The following is a 26,942-nucleotide window of genomic DNA, read 5'->3' as shown; positions in this document are numbered from 1 at the left end:
TTTTGATCAAATAAATACAGCCTTGATGAGCAGAAGAAACTCCTGTAAAAAATTGTTCTGATCCCAAACTTTTGTTCGGTAGTGAGTGTGTGTGTGTGTGTGTGTGTGGTGTGTGGTGTGTGTGTGTGTGTGTGTGTGTGTGTGTGTGTGTGTGTGTGTGTGTGTGTGTGTGTGTGTGGGTATGTATAGATATATATATATATATATATATAGTATATATATATATATATATAGCTATTTAACTGCATGCATAAGTAAACTAATTTGCTCACATTAGTACAGTCCAAATGAAAACATGATGACTGCTTAAACCATGCTTGAGAAAAACACTACAAACTGTCATTTCATAACACCCCCCCCCCCTCCATAAATTAAAGCTTGTATATAAATTAGGATAAATTACAGTACTATAACTTCACTCGTGGGGTTTATTTTTTTGTGGCCTGCTTCATTATGAAAGCGAAGTGACTCTGCGTGAATGTTAGACTCTTATGAGTGTAAACCTGCTGAACAATAACTACCCGTGTCCTCTCTGTAACGATACATGTCTGTCCAGGGAAGGTTTACTCAGCATACTGATGCACGTCAGCACTCAACCTGTCAGTGTCACTCATTTAACTAAAGAGCTGCTTCTCCACTTTATATTTCCCAGAAGCATCTCAGAGGAAATAAAAGCGGTGACAGGCTCCTAAAAGAGCGAGCGAGTGATTTTCATGTAGGGATCCACACATTGTTTTTGCGTGCCGAAGAACACTTCCACCCCACGTTCTCCTGAGATTGAGTGGGTGGCCACTGAGAAAGACAATGTGAAATCAAGCAGATAATGAGACAAACAGCATTTCACTGGAGCACTGCTGGAATGAAGCTGTGCAGTAATGAAATATCTGAAGCAGAGGAAGAACTTGTCTTTTATCACTCTCTCCTCTCTCTGTTCACACAAAGACTGACTCTGACCTGGGCTTTCTGTGTTTGCCTATTAGTTCCAGTTCAGGTACGTGTGTGTGTGTGTGAGGGACAGGGAACGTGACACCCTCTATGTATGTGGTCTGCTGGCCTCACATCTGTTGCAGCAGTCTGGGCAGTTAATGCTGCTTTTTTACGGCAGAAATCAGTCAGCTTGCATTTTGTATAAGCTGCCCACTGCCAAGCTTTCAGTGCTCTCTATCTCTCTCTCTCTCTCTCTCTCGGCAGGGGCTGCAGAATAACACTCTGAAACTCAGCAGAGGAGGAACAAAACAAGTGTGACAGTCTCTAATTAGCTGTGACTGAATGTGTTTATTTAAAGGAGTTTGTGAGGAACACAAATGGTGGAAGCTGCTTAAGTTTTGATGCACTTTGACCTTTCAGTACTTTAATGTCGGAAGACGTGGCAGATGTGATTGAAACAGAGCTCAAATTTGATTAAAGATTAAGAGCATAAAATTAGTCTCGTTTTTCTGACGTTTGTAATATAACACACACACACAATAAATATATATATATATGTAACATAAATATACATAAAATACAACAAAAACCATAAATAAATAAGATTTTTTGAAGTCCTTAATGTTCACCAAGGCTGCATTCATATAATCCAGGGTTATTATTGTTAACTAAAAGAAAGACTGAAACTAAAACCACAATACAATACATACCATATATATATATATATATATATGTATATATATATATATATATATATATATTATATATATATATATATATCATATATATATATATATATATATATATATAGATATATATATATATATATATATATATATATATTATATATATTATATATATATATATGCAATTGCACGTATATAAAAATAACTACTTAAAATGGCAACAAAAAATAACTATGTATAAATAAATTTTTTTGATTGAAATATAATTTATTCATGTTATTGCAAAAGTGATTTTTTGTTATTTTTTTTGTTAGTGTTCAGTGTCACATGACCCTTCAGAAATCATTCTAATATGATGATTTGCTGCTCAATTATTATGAGTTATTATTGATGCTAATTTATTAATAATGGTTCATACTACCATCAATGTTGAAAACAATTTTTACGGTTTAATATTTTTGTGTGAATTGCAATTTTTTTTTGAATGATTGTTTGATACATAGAAAATTCAAAGAGCCATTTATTTGAAACATAAATCTTTTGTTACATTATATGTCTTTACTGTCACTTTTGATCAATTTAATATATCGTTGCAGAAAAAAACAAAACAAGTGTTAATTAAAAAAAAATACAGTCATACTTTAGTTTGGGGACAATTTCTCCTTATGAACTAACTATTAACTATGACATTTGCGTCAATAAACTCCTGATGTGCTGCTGATTATTAGTTAAGGTAATTTAGGTTTAATGGATCTAAATCTGATCATGCAGAATAAGACATCAATATGTGCTTTATAAGTGCTAATAAACAGCCAATATGCTAGTAATAATACAAAACTGTTTTAAACATTGATAACAATATGTTTCCTTTGATGGTAGGTCATACAGTATAAATATTTTTTTGGAACTGTCAATTACTAAAACAAAGATAAATGTCACGAAAAAAAAACAACCAAAAAAAAAAAAAAAAAACAGCTGACTGCTTCAGAAACACAGCCTCTGTCTGTCTGTCAATCTACACCATCCTTCGTAGCAAAATGAGCTGGCAGCTATCAAGCCTCTGAGTGTTTGTACACACATTAGTGAGGGAGTGAGGTCTTAGGTAGAGCGAGTCTTAAACGCACGGCCACAATGACTGGGCGGCCCGCGGGGGGTCAGGGCCCCTGGGGGCTGAGGGAAAGACTGAGAGAAGGGACCTCATTACAGGTCTGCCGGGGCCCCTCCACTATTGAGTGTGAGCAGCTTACGCTGGATGATCTGTTTCACACACACACCGCAGAGTCCATCAAACACACACACACACACACACACACACACACACACACCACACACACACACACACACACACACACACGGGGGGGGCAGCTTAGAGCGCCGGGGCAGGATTTAGAGATCTCAGGAGACCTCGCTGAAAGAGGAAAGCGAGGGAATAGAGAGAGAAAGCTGGAAAGAAGCAATTGGCGGGGCTACAGAGGAACAGAGGGCTTAAAGCATGGCAGGGCTCTCCGTTAGACCACATTACCATCCCAAAACCACCAACATCTGCTCTATCACAGACACTGAGTGCCAGAGATGGGGGTGGAGGTCAGCGCACCGCTCGCTTGTTTATCATCGCTAAACTATATCCGCCGATACGCTTCATTTTACTACAGTACACAGGAAGAGTACTGAACACACAGGTCTATGACTACAAACACAGCAGGGGGTGAAGTCAGGACATTACAGCTTCTGAAGAGTCAGTCACACAGCCATCGACCTGATCTCACACACACACACACACACACTCACAAAAAGAGCATTTCATTACAAAAAGACTAACTGTCAGCTCTGAGAGTCACATCAGGAATTCTGAGTGAACACACGGTTAGACAAACTGTGTTGAGGAATGGGAGTGTGTTTCTGTTATAGACCAGCGGTTCTCAACCTGGAGGACGGGGCCCACTAGGGGGCCTCAGCAGGTGTCCAAGGGGGCCGCAGGATGATTGTTTAAAGCAGAGGTTCTCATCTCTGGCTCTCAAGGTCCACTTTCCTGCAGAGTCTAGCTCCAGCCTCGATCAGACTCACCTGCCTGTGACTGTCCAGTGATCCTGAAGACCTCGAGGAGCTTGTTCAGGTGTGTCTGATTAGGGTTACAGCTCAACTCTGCAGGAAAATGGGTCTCGAGGGCCAGAGCTGAGAACCCCTGGTTTAATGTAATATATTATCAACAAAATTAATATTGATATTATAAAAAAATATATATACAAACCACCCATACAATTAAGTAAATTTAATATGTGACCCTGGACCACAAAACCAGTCATAAGGGTCAATTTCTCGAAATTGAGATTTATACATCATCTGAATAAATAATCTTTCCACTGACGTCTGGTTTGTTAGGAGGACAATATTTGTCTGAGATACAACTATTTGAAAATCTGGAATCTGAGGGTGCAAAAAAATCTAAATACTGAGAAAATCACCTTTAAAATTGTTCAAATTAAGTTCTTAGCAATGTATATTACTAATCAAAAATTAGGTTTTGATATATTTCTGCTTGGAAATTTACAAAATATCTTCATGGAAATATCTTCCTAATGATTTTATCCCAATAATTTTGACCCATACAATGTTTTTTTGGCTATAGCTACAAATATACCCCATGACTTTTGTGCTCCAGGGTCTCACACACACACACACACACACACACACACACACACACACACACACACACACACACTCCCCTCAGCAATAATTGTTCATTCTGTTAATAAAATATAAAAATATAAATAATTTAATAATATAACAATACAAAAAACAAAAACAATACACATAATACACATAAAACAAAATACAGTAAAAAAAAACATTAATATACATTAAAAATCAAGCATGTCAAATTATTTTTCATATAGTAAAACAATCTAGCTTTAAACCTAGACACACACACACATATATATATATATATATCCAGGTGACAACACACAATCATGTGTATGTAAACTTTATATATATATATATATATATATATATATATAATATATATATATATATATATACATATATATATATATATATCCAGGTGACAACACACAATCATGTGTATGTAAACTTTTGAACAAGGTCATTTTTTGAAAATTCAGGTATTATTTGGTTTTGTGGAAGCAGCGAAAAAAAAAAAAAAAAAAACCTTATGATCCATCTTTTTTCATTCAAATTATTCTGCAGATTCTGTGAGGTGTATGTACACTTAAGACAGCAACTGTAAATACGTGAACATTTGCTAAGATCCTGGGCACAGAACTTTTAAGGACTGATGCAAATTCTACTGCATAATGTTGAACGAGTGAAGCATTTGAACATGTTACTGAATTTCATCACCCAATCCACTGTGCTGGGAGAACTTGCATCACTGTAAATATGCATTTCACTCGTTTGTTTTTGCTTTTTTGAGATAGATAAGTAAAAATAATTTTCTAACACGTGCTGATGATAATTCAGTTTGTGTGCATTTTTTGGTTTAATGTTTAATAATGCTGCACAAGACAGCAGGGTCATATTTGGGCTGATCAGAGACCTACAACCACAACTGCTGAAATCACACACACATGCGGGAGTCAACTAGTGTGTTTCTCATGCTCTCTGCTCTTTTATGCATGTATGAAACCGCCGCTGTCACATGTCCTCCATGTCCTGTGTTCTCTTGGTTGACTTCAAATTTCCTGGTATTCAGTTTTTGTCGTGCTTTCTGTCGTCCGTTCCTACTAGCAGCAGAGTGTGTGTGTGTGTGTGTGTGTGTGTGTGTGTGTGATGGGTGAGTGGTTGCTAGATGATGTATAGCATGTGGTCCCTTTAATATGTTTCCTGTACAACTGACAGCTGGCTCACCACACACACACACACACACATGGGGATCACACTTTAAAAAGTAATAGCAGACTGTCACATCTGCTGCACAATGCAAGCTCACAAAGGGAGCATTCAGAGCTCAAACGATGAAACAACTCTGACATGTATACAGATCTGCACACGTATGGACTGCTGAAACCACTCAGCATTTCTTTTATAATAAGTTTATTTAGTTTAGTTATGACTATTTTCCATCCTCTCTCTGATCCCTAGAATTATCTGCTGCTGTGTCTTTAAAACTCTTCACATACAGTGTCTATTCTTCTTCATCACTACTGTATTGTGATCGTGTGTGTGTGTGTTTCTGTTTATATGTCTCTCTCACTCTTGAGCAGATCTGGGGTCAGTTGCAGCGGTTGTCTGGTAAATGAGCACTAAGCTACAATTTACACATGACCACATTTTCAAGCGTTGCACCATTAAATGAAGTTGAAATCTTACACTAATCAACAACAAAATATATATAAAACCCCCACAACAAAAAAAATTTTACACAAAAAATAAAAAAAAAACTAAATAAACCAATTAACCACATGTTTTACACATTTCAGTGCTTTAGAGTCATTTTAAACCTTTCCAAATGCAAGTGCAAGAGAGTTTTCAAAGGCCCAGAACCACTGACAATACTTCTGTCTTAATCACATAGCTGCTTATTATTATTATTTTTTTGTGATATTTTAAAATGAAATAATTATAATTAAAATAATTATGTTATTATATACATTTCGACAAAGAGTGTTTACACCCTTTAATGTAGGGTTTGACTTAAGTTTCTGCTAATAACATTTGAGCCACGTGTCTAATAATGTAATTGTTGAATTTCTGCCATTTTGAACTAAATCCAAAAAAGCTCCTACTAGAGCATTAATATAATATAATATAATATAATATAATATAATATAATATAATATAATATAATATAATATAATATAATATAATATAATATAATATAATATAATATAATATCGGGATGCACGATATTATCGGAATGTTATCGAAATCGGCCGATAATGGCTCAAAATGCAAATATCGGCATCAGCCCGATATGAAAAATTATGCCAATAAGACGAATAGCTCACATGTGCACCGGGTGTGATAGCGATAAGATCAAGCAGTGTGGTCATTCTTGAAGCAAACTTTTTCCTGAATGATGATTAGATTCACTATTTTGAGCATTTAATCTGACAATGTGTGTAAATCATATATATTAAATAATTTAGAAAGATTTATTCATTAATGTGTAATGTGTTTTCGTTTTTTCAAACAGATTATAAAAACTTGAATACAAGGAGCTCTAAAAGATTTTCAGAATTTGTACAACTCTTTTGCTTTAGACCATCTACAAATGTTAAATATTTAAATAAAATGTCAAGGATTGCTTTATAGTTGCTTTACAGTTATTTTAAAATTTACTCTCACTATAAAAGAACTCACTGTTTAATTCTCAAAAGAAAGTTCTGTTAAGAAAAATAACCAAAATCAAAAATCATTTGTTTATAATCTCTGTACAGGTTAGACTTGGTGTTGTTTCCAAACAAATATATCGGTATCGGCCAAAATGAGTTGAAAAATTATCGCCATACCGGATATAGACAAAAATCCAATATTGTGCATATATAATATGATATAATATGATATAAAATAATATAATAATATTTTCCAGTTAAAGCCTTTGTCCTTTTGGTGGCAAACAAATGGATTATGTATGTATGTACTGTATGTATGTAGGTAGTTGACAATTATATTATTCGGGTTCAAGCTATTTGAAATACAATGGCATACTGTGTACTGTACAGTACTGTATGCTGACTACTATTTTATTAAATTTAGTATGTGAAGCAGAACAGTAGTGTTTTAAATTGCAGCAGGTTGTGTGTTTAACCAGGCGATCACTGTCTAGTTCTCATGCCCTGATCACAGCAATTCAATCAAATAACTATAGTCAAGAAACAGATGTTGAAAATATGTCATTTTCGGTTCATTCATCACACCAGAAATGGAAGTCCAGGTCAACCACATTGCATTGTGGGATACAGTACCCATCGCAGGGTGTTCAGATCTATTAAATGACTGACCACAGCAAACAAATGATGAGCAGAGAGTGGAGGATAAAAGTTGTACCTGCAGCCTGAAGCACCAGCTGGAGACGAGCTTTGGCCTGTTCTGCAGGAGTCTGGAACCACAGAGAAGGACATTAGAAAACCATCTAAACACTGGATTAAGAAGAAATAAAATAATAGAAGATGACTCCAACCTTAATAGAGAAATGCTACACAAGGGCTGGCTGTTTTTTCTGATTTCAGTAATTCATTTCCATTGTCTTGCCATGATTTATTTATTATTTTTTTTAAATTAGAGATTAATTGTGTTTATAAATAAAAGCAAACATTGTAATTAGACATGCTGATAATATGCCAATGATAAAAGTTAAGAGGAAAAAAATGATTCGAGCGCATGACGTGCGAGGCACTCTTTGAAGGAGTGTAACGTAGAGCATATCGCTGGTCCTGAGCGGCTAATCACACAGAACGCATTTCTGTGACCAAAAACACACTAGTGGAATGGGAAGAAACGCAAGGTTATAAGACGTGAACTGAACTTCTTTTAACTTTTAACATCATGTTTTAGAATGCTGTTTCATGAGCAAAATGCTCCAAAAGACGCAAGACTTGAGCGCAATGGTCAAACATGTCCGTCAAGCGCATTTACATCAGAGCAGTGGAATGAAAAACCTGTAAAGAACCACAACTGCATGTTTGACATTTTATGTTTGCATGACAATGACAGACTGAAAGCTGCTGCTATTTTCTTTGATTAAAAAAAACAAAAAAACATTTACTGTTAATAATTACCAGCTGCTGCTATTATACTTAGTCATTTTGAATTTGAATTGAAATACCTCTAAAGTGAAACTGACATGTACACACACAGTAGTGAACACACATCTCAGTCGTGTTTATTGAAAGTGTAAGGAAGCACTGATCATCATGACCCCCACCTACAACCCCTGTCGGACCTGAGACTCGAACCCACGACCTTTGGGTTACAAGTCTGAGTCTCTAACCATTAGGCCATGACTGAATGTCTACATTTTGGCTAAGAAATATTTAGCATTTTTTTCTTAAGTTATATAATTTCTGACGAGTTTGTAAAAACTTTTTAATTTCATGCATCTTTTATGCAAAGTCTTAAAAATATTTGTTTATGTTTTGAAGCGATGCCACAGAAGAACCATTTTTTGGTTCCTCAAAGTACTTTCAGTTCTTAAAAGAACCATTTCAGCAGTTTGAAAAATATTTTAATTAATCCTTTCAAGACGTTTTTCCATTATAAAGAAACTTCTGAGTATTGGAACGTTTCCATGGATGTTTAAGATTCTTCATGGGACCATCAATGCCAATAACAGTGAAGTGAATTAGTTTTACATTTACACCATGTTGATCGCTTTATGTGTGCTGCAATTGAAACACAATTTTCTTTAGCCAGATTTTTGGCATAAAGAGCATGTTACTTGAATCATGTTGTAGTTAAATTTTTTAAGCTAAGTAGTTAAAATGTTCAAAAATATAAATCGTTATCTTGAACCGGTTAAACATTCTGAGAGAAAAAAAAAAAAGCTTGCCCAGCCCAACGTTACATAAAAACATTTAACAACACAGCTTCAGTGGCAGGGTTAAAAACTAATAATATTCTAGAGGAAATCACATCTTCAGTCATGTACAAAAGACGATTACGAGGGTGTGTGCGCGCGTGTAAACATGTGCACGAGGGCTAAGCGTGTCACAATTTCTAGCGCGGTGGCTCTGGAAGACGCTGGGATATAATTCCAATATCTCCACTATTAGATTCCAGCCTCTTAATTGTCAAGAAAGAAGAATGATGAGGGGAGGAAAGTTATAAAGGGCTATAGATTGCTCTCGAACGCAGGAGAGCCCGGTGTGTGGTTGGGGTTATGAAGGTGGTGTAGGATTACAGAGAAATTAAATGCTAATAGGATGAAAATTTAAATTTGGATCCTGCAAGGCTCACCGTAGCTCTTCGGAGAATGTGGGTGTCGCTGACAGCCGTAACGCACATTATTCAGCAGAAATTTGATTTATCAAACTGTAAAGGTGTCACTTTCTAAAAATGTCATTTGGGGTGATGACAGGGAAATATAATGACCCGCTTTAATGTAAAACTGTCACTCCACTGTGTCTTAGATGACAAACACATCAAGCTCCGCTCGGAAATCTGCTTGTTTTTGACAGCTCGCCTTCGATAACTTTTACAGAAACACAGGCTGCTCTTCTCTGTGGTCTTTTTGATCGTGCTCCTCTTACGTTTTTTCCTCCTTTATATTGTTATCAGAAGCATATCAGACTGTTTTCAGGGCATCAATCAAGCAGACAGAAATAAAGGAAGGATTATTGAAATGTTCAGATAACCCCCTCTCCTCCCATTCAAACCCATCTTCTCTTCTCTCTCCCATTACAATAACATCCAGTCATGCCACAATAACGAGGCAGAAGAACAGACGGATCACACGACTTCAATGGAAGGATAATAGCTGGCAGTGCAATCATCTTAGATACAGTTTATTATGAAATTTCTACCATTGCATTTGCATTTGTTTAAAGCGACCCTGAGGCAAGTGTCCAGAGATATTACACCACCAAGTGTTTAGACAAGAAAGAAAAAAGGAAAACATACAAAAGGGGGGAAAAAAACGAGCGTCAATATGAAGAAAAAATATAATTAGTTTTCAAAGGATGACAAATGGGTGGCGGATTAATAATTAGATAAGTTTGTCAAATTATGAGACAGGCCTCATTCTGGCAAACTGAGCAATAAGAGAGAGAGCGAGAGAGAGCTGATAAAATTTTGACACAGATATGATACAATAAGCTAACAAAACACTGTTTGACATCCACAAGCCCCACTGGTTCAGAAAACTAGCCGATCGTGTCACAACTAACAGAACTGACCGGGTAATGACGGAAGCGGAAGATCTGAATCCTAATAAGGACCGACCTGTAGAAAACAGTTACAGAAACTGCGTAACAGAAAATGGTAAAAGTGGAACCGTGCTGCAGGTCTGCTTAAAAAAAAAACATCCTCACTAATAGTTAAAAAATAAAGGGGTGTTTACACAACAGCGTTTTCACCTCAAAACTGAAAAGTAAAGATGTGTTTGTTTTTGGCCATTCATTTACCTGAACAAAATTATAAACGCAACACTTTTTGTGTTGTTGCCCCCTTTTTTTTCATGAGCTGAACTCAAAGATCTAAGACTTTTTCTATGTACACAAAAGGCCCTATTTCTCTCAAATATTGTTCACAAATCTGTCTAAATCTGTGTTAGTGAGCACTTCTCCTTTGCCGAGATAATCCATCCACCTCACATATCAAGATGCTGTGTGTGGCATATCAAGATGCTGATTAGACAGCGTGATTATTGCACAGGTGTGCAGCGCTAGGCTGACCACAATAAAAGGCCACTCTAAAAAATGTGCAGTTTTACTGAATTGGAGGGTCCACCAGTTTGCCTCACGCAGTGCAACACATCTCCTTCACATAGAGTTGATCAGGTTTGTTGATGTGTGGCCTGTGGAATGTTGGTCCACTCCTCTTCAATGGTTGTGTGAAGTTGCTGGATATTGACAGGAACTGGAACATGCAACATGAGGTGATGGTCGTGGATGAATGGTACAACAATGGGCCTCAGGATCTCCTCACGATATCTCAATAAAATTGCATCTGTGTTCGTTGTCCATAACATATGCCTGCCCCATACCATAAACCCCAACCGTCACCATGGGTCACATTGATCCACAGCGTTGGCATCAGCAAACCGCTCACCCCCACAACACCATACACGCTGTCCTGCCATCTGCCCTGTTCAGTGAAGAGAACACCTCTCCAAAGTGCCAGACGCCATTGAATGTGAGCATTTGCCCAATCAAGTCTATTACGACGACAAACTGCAGTCAGGTCGAGACCCCGATGAGGACGACGAGCATGCAGATGAGCTTCCCTGAGACGGTTTCTGACAGTTTGTGCAGAAATTCTTTGGTTATGCAAACCGAATGTTAGCAGCAGCTGTCCGGGGGGCTGGTCTCAGACGATCTTGGAGGTGAAGATGCTGGATGTGGAGGTCCTGGGCTGGTGTGGTGACATGTGGTCTGTGGTTGTGAGACCAGTTGGATGTACTGCCAAATTCTTTGAAATGCCTTTGGAGACGGCTTATGGTAGAGAACATGAAACATTTAATCCACAGGCAACAGCTCTGGTGGACATTCCTGCAGTCAGCATGCCAACTGCACGCTCCCTCAAAACTCGCGACATCTGTGACATTGTGCTATGTGATAAAACACTGCAGATTTTAGAGTGGCCTTTTATTGTTGCCAGACTAAGGCACACCTGTGCAATAATCATGCTGTCTAATCAGCATCTTGATATGCCACGCCTGTGAGGTGGAAGGATTATCTCGGCAAAGGAGAAGTGCTCACTTACACAGATTTGTAAACAATATTTGAGAGATATAGGCCTTTTGTTTACATAGAAAAAGTCTTAGATCTTTGAGTTCAGCTCATGAAAAATGGGGGCAAAAACAAAAGTGTTGCGTTTATAATTTTGTTCAGTGTAGATGACAATGGCGTTTTGGGGGCTTAAAACGGGTTTCAAAGTGCACATTTTCGAAAGCAATACAATTGTCATCTCCATGTAAACTACAAAAAACACAACTTTGTGTGACATCATGCACGTGTATTATGTATTCAGTCTATAGGCACATGTGAGTACATACTTGAAGAATGAGGAAGTGCATAGATGTGTAGTGTTTTCTTACAAAGTGACATCGCCAACTACTGGCCTGGCATGAATAATAGTTTTTAGTAGTTTTTCACCCATCTGTGAGAAACTCCGGGATCGTTTGACAACATTGTTGTATGTACATGAAACTTTTCAAAAGCATAAAGGAAAAACTTTTACTTTTTAGTAAAACCACTGTTGTGTACACGAACCCTTAGAGAATCCTTTGTTAACTTTTTTAGAGGTGTTTCCCTCACTCCCTGAGCTCCATCCAAAAATTAATCAGTTGGTCATTTTATTGTCATTTCAAATCTTTTTTTTTCCCTGCAACAATAGACCAGACTTTCAATGTGTGAAAAAAAAAAAAAAAAAAAAAAAAACATTACTTTTTTTATTAGCACATTTTCTGTATTTTGTTTTTGGGAAAAACTGAGGAGCATAAGCTCAGCTCAATGAGGCCTCCAAAAAAACATTTGGTGATATTACAGCATTATGAGAGATTTACAAGCAGTTTTTTGTGGGTCCATCATTTTTGACCAGGAACACCACAAGCGTACGAGGAGGGAAAAAAGTCCCAAAAATGGACAAGAAAAGGGGTAAGTTGTTATACCCTGTGTGAGTAAAGTTTAAGTCCAATAAATGTGCTAACAAAATATACAACCCAGTAGAAAACCATAATAATGTGAAACCTGTATTTTCAGCATCATTACTCCAGTCTTCAGTGTCACATGATTCTTCAGATATCACTCTAATATACTGATTTGCTGCTCAAAAAAATTTCTGATTATTATCAATGTTGAAAACACAGTCATGCTGCCACAATATTTTTGTGGAAACCGCTGTTTCAACTGACATTTTTTCAACATTCGTTGATGAATTTGAATATAAAATTAAAGGCCTTTAAATCTCCACTCATAAGGCAACTTGATTTCTGGGCTACAGGGTAAGTGTGTGTGTGTAATAAAGCTGTATGTGTAATAAATGTAGTCAAGGCAGAACTGTTCCAGCAGTCTCTCGCAAACAAAGCTTGGGGCAGCACAGATGATGAGTCCAGGTCTGATGGGGTTTAGTGTCCCAGTGAGAGGTCCTGGAGCAGCGTCTATCTCTCATTCACTCACACAGCCGTCCCGCAACAACACTGAGCCAAACCAATTATCTCAATTACCACACCGCAGCTCCACATCAGTGGTCAGCGCTCCTCTCGGCTTCCTACAGTCTACAGCTACACTCATCCTCTGCCTATAGCCCATATCCATCCTAGACAGCGCTATATTCACTGCTTCGGTTTATAAAGTCAGATTTGAAGAATTACAGTAGTGTAGTTTAGAGAAAGAAGCAGTGGTGTAGTTTTTAGAAGAGCAGTGGTTGGGAAATGTCAATTTACTGAATTAAACGTCTGCTTTTCATGAACCCAGAGAACGATTACATGCATTTGTTCCCAGTAATCATTGCCATAAATTTTCAGAAAGTCAACAGAGCAATGTTTAGACATGTAACAAGAAGCAATCGAATACACTTCTGTATCCTTGAGTAAAAAATAAATAGATAAATAAATAAGCATATGATGAACGAACAGTTGATGGTAGCCATTGACTTCCATAGTACTGTTTTTTCTTTTTTTTCATTCTATAGAAGTCAATGGCTGTCTGGCTAACTGTTTGGTAACCAAATATCTTCTTTTGTGTTCAGCAGAAGAAAAGAAACTCATACAGCTTTGGAACAACTTCAAGATTAGAAAATGTTGACCAAATTTTAATTTTTGGGTGAACTATCCCTTTAAGAAGGCATAGTGGAAAACAAGCCCATGAAAGTTATCTTCTTTAAATACTTTTAAGAAGAAATTAATACTTTATTTAGCAAGGATGCATTAATCAAAGCGACAGTAAAGGTTTCTACACTGTTATAACAAATTATGTAAAATAATTGCATTTTTTTGAAACTTTCTTTTCATCAAAAAATGAAGAAAAAAAGGTACATATGATGGTTTCCACAAAAATATGATGTAGCACAACTATTTTTAATAATCAGAAATGTTTCTTGAGCAGCAAATCAGCATAGTACAATGATTTATGAAGGATAATGTGACACTGAAAGCAGTTTTGATCACAGGAATAAATTACATTGTAAATATAATCAAATAGAAAACAGATGTTTGACTGTAATAATATATCACAATATTACTGTTTTTACTGTATTTCTGATTAAATAAATTCATCATCGGTGCAATTCTAAACTTCTGAACAGCAGTATATATTGTATATATATGGCTTATATAGTATATAGCGTTTATTCCATTACTCATCGCTCATCTCATCTCATCTGACTTCTTCATCCACATTTATAGTCATTTTTCATTTGTTATTTCCAACCTCTGGCCCATTCCTTAACCAAAAAAAAAAAAAAAAAAAAAAAATGTAAAAAAAAATAAAAATAAAAATAAGGACTGCAGCATTACATTACAGGATCCCCTAGAAAATGCAATATTCCGTTTTTAATATCCAGGTCTATAAGATCAGGGTAGAGATGGGCTCCAGTGCAATATGTTTATTTATATATTTATAACAAATACTGCATATCAGGAGTTCTGGGCCGGGCGACTATAAAATATAATGTTGTGTATGGATATCTTTTTTAAATATAATCTCAATATGAAATTGGAGGCCTTTTTACAATGTGCCATACTTCAGGACGGCGCTAACAGCATTTAGGAAAGCAGAGGCTGTTCATCTTTGTGTCTTCAGTAGGCACTGCCGCTGCATAATAATAAGCTTTCCTGCCCCAAAATGTTATTTAGCCGCCTGATGCTCATTTCTCAAACTTCACCACTTTTACAATTTTCCCAAACTTTTATTTCCTTGATTATTGCCAACAAGATTTCATTACGTATTTAGAATGTAAACAAGCGTGAGTGATGACAGAGGTTTAACCGCGGCGGTCCTCGCCTTCAACCGCGCAATTCACACAAACCCTCCCTCCCCCTGCGCGCGCACACACACACTCACACACTCACACAGAAGAGTAAGGCCAAAATGGAAGGCAATTGTATTAATAGACTTTTTTGACATGCATGTGTGTGTATTTGTGCATGTGTGTATGTGTTTGTGTGTGTGTGTGTCAAGCCAGAGCGGGCTGGGCGTGGGCTCACACTCAACTCACATAAATCATGTAGAAGAAAAATGAACAAATGTGGCGGCTAACTCATCTCCTCGCCATCCAGAGAAAATGAAATTCACTGGAATACCTATCAAAACTGCAATCATCAGAAGATAAAAATCGCCTTTGCTCTATCTGCACTTTCCGATTTAATTTCCTTTATGCCCTTGACATTCAGAGATACCATTTAGATAATGCGTATACAGTAAGGGACCAGTGCGCCCTGGCGTAATGTGTGTATATATTTTATATATATATATATATATATATATATATATATATAATATATAATATATATATATATATATATATATATATATATACACATACACACACACACACATACATACATACATACATACACATATACATATATATACCAGGACCTTACGCTAAATCCAACAGCATCATTTGGAAATGGAGATGCAATATTTCTTTGTTGTTTTTGTTCTGTTGTGAGATCTATGCAAAGAGGAACGAATCTTAACAGAGAGAGAGATAAAGCGGCGGTATATGAAAGCTGTGCCCGTCCCCTCTATCAGTATGACATGCAATTATGTCTGGGCAGGCGTCAGGTTAAAGGTCAGCCTGACGACTCCATCATTTAGCCGGGCGGCTTACTTCACAAATGCAGGGAGATGGAGGCCCGTGGCAGACTCGCAGACACCTCCAATCTGATGAAATCATTAGTGTAATAAGCATGTAAATCTGCTTGCAAATTATCCTCGCGCAGCTCCTCGGCTTTCATTTAGCTGACACTCCATGAGGTGTTGTCAGATCACCTCTTTATCCCACAATCAAATTACTGGCAAACACGGCGAGAGGAAGAGAGCCGGAGTGAGGGAGTGAGACGAGGTCCACGGGTGAGCACTGCAGGCCGTGTCCGGACGCTCTATTGATTTCTAAAGACCTGATCTTCCCTCGTTCTGTTAGAGGAAGACAGGTGCTTTTGATGATGTTATGGGATAAATCTATTATTAAGCACTCAAAGATCTGGCGAAGCCAAAACAGAGCCGTTTCTCGCAATCGCTGGTGCTATGAAGCGTAAATAATTCATTACATATAAACAAGGCCTCAAAAGCTAAAACCCATGGGGAAAATCAGTTTTACATATTAATTCAGCATTTTTAAAGCTGATGGACTGGAGATTAAGACAGAATGACCCAACACAGCACACAGTACTACAGTAAAGAGGGTGGTCACTTTTTTACTGTGATTATTTAGTTGTGAAACTTGCTAGATTCAGGCCTCTATAACGAAGAAATGAAATTGCACAAGAGAGATCAGTAAAAGCAATAAACCAAAAAAAAACACACAGAAAACAAATAAACACCCTCAATTTTTCCACACAAAGCTAATAAGCATAACCATAAATGTCCCACAAAGAAAAAGTTAAATGAAATTTGCCATCTGTTATATGTTCGCCATATCGGCAAAATTAAGATCATCCAAATGTTGTGGAAATACAGTTCGGTTTCAGTAACTGGATATTTTTGGAGCTAATGATAGGGAACGTAAGATTAGAAGTAACTACTTTTAAGATTGGTATGTGCCTCCGTCTAGACTTTGTAAAGTTTTGCCATCTTTTAACACTGGTAGATCTGAAGCTTGTAAACGCGGGGCTGTTTATGGCTCATGTCTGCAGGGTAACGTGAATGTATTTCAGGAAGGGATGCAGGGGGTGTAGACTTACTGTTCATCGGCACAAATCTTAATAAAATATTGCAGCACCTGGGGTCTGATGAGCGGATGCAATCTACCAGCTTTTATAAAGTCCGCGGTAAATTCTCAAGTACATTTTTCACATATTCAAATTGTCAGGAAACATAGATCTAAACCTGGGCAGACTCACGTATCTGTATGTTTTAACTGGAAAAACACTCTCATCGCATTTACTGTACAAATAAAATCCCAAAACAAAAACTGTTAATTTCAAAATCTCAAAAACAAACTCACTAGTTATAAATTATATATTATATAAATTATATTCAGTGGTGTAAATGCCATTTTTACATATTTTCACCCTTTGTACTACATACATACATACATATATATATATATATACACACACACACACACACACACACACATACACATATATATCTCTGTCATGACAACTCTCAGCGGGATTGGCATGGTAATGTACATGACAATGTTAATGTATTTGGTCTTGGCAGAATACGCTGCTGCGGCAGGGCAAGTACAGAGACATGCTACTGCCAATACATCCACAATATGCTGTTGATAACATACATGAAATAACCCCCCACAAAGCAGGAGACACGTTACACAAAACAATACAAGCCAATATATGCATGCCGCTGAATAATGATAAACTGCTGCATCAGTGGACATGTATGTATCCGCACACATGAAGATGAACAGATAAAGGAAATACAAGACATCCCCCACAAAGCAAATCTAGCGCCAAGACATTTGTACTGCTGCTGTACGAAGAGCCATGTGAACCACCTGTATTACTTTATATGTGTGCCTGGGCTACAACGCCGACCGGCTTAATGCTAGTGACCTAGGACTATGTGAGCTTTGGCTACCACGCCGACTGGCTTAACACTAGTGATCTAGGACTATGTAAGCCTTGGCTACCACGCTGACCGGCTTAACGCTAGTGGCCTATGGTTATGTGTGCCTGGGTTACCACACCGACTGGCTTAACAATAGTGGCCTATGACTATGTGAGCCTGGGCTACCATGCTGACTTTCTTAACACTAATGGCCTATGACTATGTGAGCCTTGGCTACCACGCCGACTGGCTTAACAATAGTGGCCTACGACTATGTGAGCCTGGGCCACCACACCAACTATGGCAAGCCATTTTAACATTTAAAACTTTGTTTTGACTATCCATAAATATAATTTTGGATAGTCACAATTGTAATTCCAGATATCTATATTGCAATTATGACTCGTCGTAATTGGAATTAAGATATCTACAATGTGATTATGACTAGTCATAATATGCATTGAAGATATTTACAATGTCATATTGACTAGTCATAATACACATTCCAGATATCTACAATGCTATTACGACTAGTCATAATCTTCCATTGAAAAATATTTCGGATATCTTCAATTGAGTTTTGACTAGTCGTAATTCCAATTCAAGATATCGTTAAATATGATTTGCCTAGTCAAAATTCTAATTGGAGACATCTCAAATTACAATTTGACTAGTGATAATTCAATCAGAGATATCTTCAAATGAGTTTTGACTAGTCGTAATCCCAAATTCAAGATATCTTTAAATACAATTTGACTAGTCAAAATACAATTTAAAATATCTTTAATTCCAAATTTTTAAAGATATCCAAAATACATTTGTATATATCTGCAATTCATTTATGACTAGTCAAATTACAGTTGTAGATATCTTGAATTGAAATTTTGACTAGGCAAATCATATTTAAAGATATCTTGAATTGGAATTATGACTAGACAAAACCCATTTAAAGATATCTGCAATTTAAGTATGGATATCCCAGTCAGATTTTTGACTAGGAAGAACTAGATTTAGAGATATCTGCATTTAGCTTTGTGACTAGGCGTAATTGCAATGTAGATATCTGGAATTAACAATTTGACTAGACAAAATACTTTTATAGATATCTACAATATGCATGCAAATACACCTTTGTTGAGCACCACCTTAAATATTTTATTTAACCAATCCTGGCCTGGAAACTGTTGTCATTCGCAATTTGTCTAAGAGTTGTATAATAAAGGTCCTGCGTCTTTGGGTGATTTAAAACTGTTTTACATTTACATTACATTTAATCATTTAGCAGACGCTTTTATCCAAAGCGACTTACAAATGAGAACAGTAGAAACAATCAGATCAACGAGAGAACAACAACGGTATACAAGTGCTATGACAAGTCTCAGTTAGACTAGTACAGGACACGTAGCCAGGGTTTTTTTTTTTTTTTTTTTTGAATATGATAGACAATAAAAAAAGAAAAAGGTAAGAACTAGTATTAGTTGGTTAAGTGCAGGCGAAAAAGATGAGTCTTTAGATGTTTTTTGAAAATGAGTAACGACTCAGCTGTTCGAATTGAGATCGGGAGTTCATTCCACCAGCTGGGAGCAGTCCAGGAAAAAGGTCTGTGAGAGTGATTTTTGAACCTCTTTGGGATGGCACCACAAGGCGTTGTTCACTTGCAGAGCGCAAACTTCTGGAGGGTGCATAAGATTGAACTAGTGAGTTTAGGTAAGTTGGCGCCATGCCAGTGGTCGTTTTGTAGGCAAGCATCAGTACCTTGAATTTGATGCGAGCGGCTACTGGTAGCCAGTGTAACCTGATGAGGAGAGGAGTAACATGAGCTGTTTTGGCTCATTGAAGACAACCCTCGCTGCTGCATTCTGGATCAGTTGTAGAGGCTTGATAGTACATGCAGGAAGGCCCGCCAGGAGAGCATTGCAATAGTCCAGTCTGGAGAGAACAAGAGCCTGGACAAGAAGTTGGGTGGCTAGCTCTGACAGGAAGGGTCTAATCTCCCTAATGTTGTATAAGGCAAATCTACAAAACCGGGTCGTTGTAGCAATATGGTCTGTGAAGCTTAACTGATGATCCATCACAACTCCTAGGTTTCTGGCTGTCCTGGAAGGAGTTATGGTTGACGAACCCAGCTGTATAGAGAAGTTGTGATGAAACGATGGGTTAGCTGGAACCACCAGCAGTTCAGTCTTAGTAAGGTTGAGCTGAAGGTGATGGTCACTCATCCAGCTAGAAATGTCACTCAGACAGGCTGAAATGCGAGCAACTACCGTCGGGTCATCTGGTTGGAATGAGAAGTAGAGTTGAGTGTCATCAGCGTAGCAGTGATAGGAAAAGCCATGCTTCTGAATGACAGATCCTAATGACGTCATGTAGATGGAGAAGAGAAGCGGTCCAAGTACTGAGCCTTGAGGAACCCCAGTAGCAAGTTGTTGTCACTTAGAAACTTCACCCCTCCAAGACACCATGAAGGATCTATCAGAAAGGTAGGAGTTAAGACACTGGAGTGCGGTTCCAGAGATGCCCATCTTTCTATGATTTGATTTACTTTTATACAGAAGTAAATCAAAAGTATGGAAATAAAAATGTAGCTGGAGCATGTGTAAAAGTGGTAGTCTATACAGAGAGGACTTAAATAGGCTTTTTGCCCCATTTGATATAATGTTAAAAGAATCTGTGTCTATTTACACTAAGTGCAGGCCTGCCTTGTTGTCAGCGATTACTTACACTATCGCCCACCAACATGTCACTCCAACCGGCTTAACACTAGTGGCTTATGACTATGTGAGCCTTGGCTACCACGCCGACCGACTTAACAGTAGTGGCCTATGACTATGAAAGTCTTGGCTACCACGCTGACTGGCTTAACACTAATGGCCTATGACTATGTGAGTCTTGGCTACCACGCCGACCGACTTAACAGTAGTGGCCTATGACTATGAAAGTCTTGGCTACCACGCTGACTGGCTTAACACTAATGGCCTATGACTATGTGAGCCTTGGCTACCACGCCGACCGGCTTAACAACAGTGGCCTACGACTATGTGAGCCTGGGCTACCACGCAGACTGGCTTAACTCTAATTAGACACGCACTATGTGTAATGTTAATTAACAAAAATGGATATACGCTGCAATCTGACATAAGACCCCAGCAGACACTTAGTTTAAAATAGTTTACAGTTGCTTTTTTGTATTCAAGCAAATATACACAGCGATATGGATTAAAAGAGCATTCACTTACCTTAGATGTTGATTTAGGATGCTCTGAAATGCGCTGCAGACTGCTACAGCAAATAAAAGCCAGGTATTTGAATATTGAGCAGCAAGCTCATTGGCGACCAATACAGGAGAAAACCAATCAGATGCCATGTTACAATGATGTCACCAGGTCTGATTGAGCTAGATCTACTGGATTGCGTCATCTAGATTTTCATGCCAGAACTTTGTGTGTGTGTGTGTGTACACACACACACACACAACAGTTCTTTCTGTTCCTCAAATCTGATTGGCTGAGAGGTATTCTACTATCTATTTCTAGTTGCAAATGTGAGAGAAGTGCTCACAGTGTGTTTGTGAGAGAACACATGCCTGTAAATAGTCATTTACCCCTACTGTTGAGAGAACTAAAAAAAAAGGTTGAAGTCTCTGAGGGCAGAATGACCTTTGCTTGTGTCTGTTCATGTGTCTATACTCTCCAGGCTCGGCACATCGGTTTGGTCATGTAGAGAGACTCTTTTCAAACAGACATATTGATTGCAGAGTGTTATGCATGTAATCTTCTTTTCAATAATTCACTGTGCTTTTATACAGCTGTAGATCAATGCATGCACTCATAAACTCTCCTCCCCTTTCACTCTCTCCTCTGTCAAATCTCTCCTTCCATCAGCCCTGCTCAATCTGCCCTTTCATCCTCTGTTCCCTCTATATCTGTCCATCTCTCTATCCTAATGAAGACGAGTTAATAGCACATTAACCTGCGACACACAATCAAAATCAATAAAAATGGTTCATTCTCTAGAAATGGTGATATGACTAACAGGATACTGAACGGAAAGCTTAATGAAATAGGCCCATGAATAGTGAAGGAAACTCAAAGTCTAACACAAACCTTCAAGTAATCACAATGAAACAGTTCCAATTAAAATTTTGATACTTTTTGTTTTCGATACAACCATGTCTATTTTGTTATCGTTTCAACCAACATTACAATTGGTTTTCATTGGTTAACTATGGTTACTGATTTGATTTGCTATCACGTTCAGCTGTATCACCTTGTTAGCCCTGTGTTTAATGCCACGTTCCAGGCAACACGTAACCCATGTTTTTCCAACCTTCTACCCGTGAAAGTGCACCGGAACGGCAGTCAAACTCGTGACTTCCCACCAGTGAACTCGTACTAGATCGATGTACTCCCAGTTCCGAGCTCTGGCGTCACATAGCCCGCGAAACAACAATGGCAGCCCCTACGGATAATATTGCCTACGTATGTGGTGTTTATGCAAGTGGTACACGGTGAGAAATAGACTTTAGGACAATATAACGTTGTAATAAAATTTATAATCTAGCTACAATTCCTTGCGCTCAGGCAGTTTGGCGTGACTTGCCTGGAACGCTACAAAGTCATGAGTCGTGGTTTGAAGTCGTGATTTACGGGCTCAAAAACCTGCCTGGAACGCAGCAAAAGCTCCTGTGTTTTCAGTTCTAGTTGTCTGGTCTCGTCTATGTTACATCTGTGTTATGCTGAAACTACCCTGTGTTTGAACTGCTGGTGTGTGTGTTAGATTAAAGATTTTTTGAACCTTAATCTTAACAATTGTTTTCGTTTATATATAGCGAATTCTGACTGAAGACCAGACCCAAAAAAATCATTACTAGTGGTGAAAAGTTTGCGGTTTCCTTTTGTGTGTGTTGTTTGGAGTGTTTTTTTTTTTGTTTTTTTTGGCCACTATGGACATCCCTGCCATAAGACTGTTGTTCCCTTGAGGAACACAAGTAAGAGTTACTAAACCTCTCAAATTTAATATTGTACCCGGTAGGGCTGGGGTTTGACACAAATTTCACAATTCAATTCAATTATCCTTCACAAGCTTGAAATTGAATTCGATTCGATTCCGACTATATTCAATTTGATCCACTATCGATTATTTTGGTTAGATAACAGTTACAGGACATGGCAAATTTTCTCAAGGAAAAAAAAAATCTCTCAACTATTGCTGTAAATATACCTGAGAGTCAATAATATAGAAGGTAGAAATTTGCAAAATGCAGCTCTCTGGAGTTAATTTTTTTAGCTGACTAATGAGTTCATGGTCAGCCAGAACCCACCGCAGACAGAGAGACCCTAGGCTGGCTCTGATGTGTGAGCCAGCGCATGAAGGAGCGACTAAACGAAACATTGTCCCTGAGCCTAGGGGTGCGCGATCTTGAAGACAACTACGATCTACTTTTCAAATGAACCGTAGAGACTGTGATCTTTAATGTCCTCATAATAATGCAAAAACTACCATAGCAATGACTACCTATTAGATGACTGTGGCTGGTCAAATTACATCACGTGTCTCTATCATGTGTTTTTCATGCGTAGTGACGTACATAAAAAAACAACACAACGATAGATAAAAATATAAATCCAATGTATCAAATTAAACTTAAGTTATCGATTTGTGCCGCAAGCGGTTTTAAAAATCAACGTTAACATCCAAATCATTCCAATCACGCAATGTGACCGTCGTAAAATGCAGTCAACTGTGGGACATGGTTTATTTTAATAAGAGAGCTAAACATGAACATGCAAAATATATGTGGAGTTTCAGGCACACGCATAAATGGTTAAATATAGACACAAATATAACATGTCAAAATGTCTGTCTTGGCGAATATTTACATAAAGACAGTCAGTTATGTCTTAAGTGAATATAAACAATTGGGAAATAAATCGAATGTGTTGGAGTATATTAGATCCGTGTGTTCGGTCTTAAAGAGACAGCCGCCTAATAAACCTACTGCTGTCTGTGTCATTAATGTTAATCAAACAACAAAATACAGAGACAATCACTCACTGCTCTTCAATGAATCACTTTATGAAGAATCAGTGTGTATTTGATTCATACAGTGATGCAGTGTTTTAAAGTTTAAATCGGGCTTTAATGTCCATTTTGGCTGTTTAATGCAATACTGTGTTTTAAATAGTTCAAACAGGTAAGTCATAGGCTTGTTCCACTCTCATTCTCAATAGTACATCTCAAAATTGAAAAGATCGTGATTTTGTATGATAAGATCATAATATGATATTTTGGGATGATCACCCCACCCTTACCTGAGCCTCACAAGTCTGCCCAGGTGTGTGAGCCGGCAACACCATCCATTGTCGGGGGAGTCAAATAGCAAATGCATTTGTGCCTATTTGTGCACCCATGGGCAGGCTGGTCTAAAAAAGAGGTGTGTTCAGGCGCATTGTTGGCGCGTTGCTATTTTGAGGAACTGAAAATAGACTGAACCACAGACCAACTCAAACCTGTTCTAAAGTGTAAAATCAATGGAGCAATATTTATTTATTGTTTTATTTAAAGAGTGCATTAGTAAAAAATGCGCCTCTGGGCGGGTCCACAACGCCACGTTTACTTTGCTTATTACACACAGGGATGCGCAGCAGCACACAAACATTTTAAAATATGAAACAATAAAATAATAAAATGTAAAAGATTATTGTGTAGGCTACATGAATATAAAATGTGCACCTGTGCTGTGCACTTTACACCATGCGCTTAGATCGTTAAAATAGGGCCCGATATCTTCTACATCTCCTAAACTTTCTGAGTGCTCACTGATTCCACTCAGTCTCAGTTCTCCGGAGGTCCCGCCTCCTCTCCTAACATCTGCCTGTCCGTCTACCCAGTCAACTCCTCTGTTCCTCAGTTGTCTCCTTTCAGTGGCGTGGATCCACCTCAGACCTTCCATGAGCCAGCTTCTCCACGGCGCGTAGATTCCCTTGCTACACCTCTGGGTGTTGATCCTCTCACTCCTCCTCTGCCTGTTGCCCTGACTCCTATGCTCTCGCTCAAATCCACATCACCATGGCTCCTCACTCCAGCAACGCTGCCGTGGATCGCTGTCCTGGCTGTGGCCTGGATCACCATCTGGCTCCCCCTGCTCCTTGTTTTTTTCTTGGCTCACCCCACCTCTCAAAAATCACCCACTCAAAAGTCTAGTAGCTTGCATTAGCAGATATTGCTATCGGTTGTTTAACATTTCTAGTTGTCAAACACTAAATGTTTCTCTACTTACATCTTACCATGCTTTCTTATAACATTAAATTTGCTGCTTTATGCTGGAATGCACACTCTGCTTCTGTGAACAGTAAACCCCGCCTACATTGATTTGATTGGCCATCTCAATCATTTTGACATTAACGAGTGCGGTTAGACCGCTGAGGCAGACCAGTCTGAAAATCAAACTATTTAACCTAAGTCTCATCCTAACAACAAACCGTGCACTGCGTAATGGAGTGCAGCTGATCAGTGCAAGAATTTCAAATATCAGGGGCCAATTTGCCCATTTCTAATTATTGGGGGGGGACTTGTCCCTCTCAGTGTCTATGGTGTTTACGGACCTGGTTTACATTATTCAGCTGAACCAACTGAATTTTTCATCGTAGCAAGTTGAACATACAATTTAAAGTTTGACAGTGAACTGTTGAGTGGACAAACAATTTTACCCAAAAAATTAAACTCAAAGTCCTAAATCTGGTTGCCTCAACTTCTGATTTGTTATAACCACTAATGTGAGGGATTCTTAGCAAGAGAGGTCTTGAGAATGAAAGAGCAGGAATATGTGATAAAGATTTGATTTGATAATATAAGCATGATAATTGATAAGGATTAAGGTCAGGTGTGTCAAGTGACCCTTAAAGGGCCAGACCTGCGTTTAATATTCAGGGTTGTGGAGCTCAGGGAGGTGAGTGTACATTCAGAGAGTCAGGACCCCCGCTGTGACCTCTCTCCATTATTCATCCCACAGAAAAAAAGCAGAAATGGAAACTCTGTTCCACCCAGGAGGAGAAAAGCAGCCCTTTAACTCCCAGTGCATGGCACTTTGACCCTGGATTAGAAAGGCTGCAGAAAACCCAGGAAATGTTGGACGTTACATTTTTAAACACTCCCTAGGGCTCATTTTAAGGGCCAACAGCGCACCCTACATTCAGAGAGACGGAGACAGGACGGTAGAAGAGGGAAGACACTGTGATCTCACCAGATGTGTGTTCAGAAGTAACTTGTGCTTGACATGAGTCTGTGAACCGTACGGTGAGTGTACGTTCAACTGGAAACTGACCAGCTTGAGGATACAGATCAAAACAACACACACTGCACTGCTGAATCTGTGTGTGAATCACCCTACTGACTCAAAAAACATTTACAAACACACACTTCATCCTTACAGAATAGTGTTATTTAACACCACACCTTTTAGTCAAAAAGACAAAAGCAAAAATAAAAATAAAAATAAAAACCGGAAAGGGACAAATGAAAGAGTGACTATTATGAAAACCAAAGCAATCATGTGAGAGACCTCTGAGTCTGTCTGACAGCTCAAGCTATTCAAAGGCAATTGATGAAAATTCATTCTGGATGCAGATATCAAAGATTGAGAAAACACTGAAGGGGGAAAGAAGCAGAACTTACCAGATGTTCTAATCCAGCTTTGATGTTTCCTGTTTCCCTGCAACACAAGAACAAATTGCTGCTCCACTGTAAATAACACAAAGACAGCAAGCGTCTCGTCACCCTGAGCTCCAGCTCATTCCTCCTCCTCTCGTGGATCGCCCATAATCACTGTAGTTTTAATTGATTTACTGTATTTATCCATACATGCTCACTGGGTTCCATGAGGGCAAGAGATTTCAAAAGGGCTTTTAGTCTCTTTTCCAAACAATGCCCCATTACAAGAGAAAAGAGTTAGAGAGGAAATCAGAATTGCAAC

General features: G+C 38.2%; 1 protein-coding gene across 1 annotated transcript in view; it reads right to left on the bottom strand.

Annotated features, from left to right (window-relative positions):
* The window catches only part of LOC109067381 (serine/Arginine-related protein 53-like), a 77,218-nt gene extending 50,541 nt beyond the window's left edge, over positions 1-26,677 (bottom strand). Inside the window, exons 1-2 of the mRNA XM_042770750.1 lie at positions 26,645-26,677; positions 7,623-7,674 (exon numbers count right to left, since the gene is read on the bottom strand). The gene's annotated coding sequence lies outside the window, so the exon portion shown is untranslated. The remainder of the gene's footprint in view (positions 1-7,622; positions 7,675-26,644) is intronic.
* Between the last annotated feature and the right edge of the window lie 265 nt (positions 26,678-26,942).

This window comes from Cyprinus carpio, chromosome A15 (genome assembly GCF_018340385.1).
Source record: "Cyprinus carpio isolate SPL01 chromosome A15, ASM1834038v1, whole genome shotgun sequence".
Taxonomy (NCBI): domain Eukaryota; kingdom Metazoa; phylum Chordata; class Actinopteri; order Cypriniformes; family Cyprinidae; genus Cyprinus; species Cyprinus carpio.
This window is presented reverse-complemented; position numbering and strand designations above follow the sequence as displayed.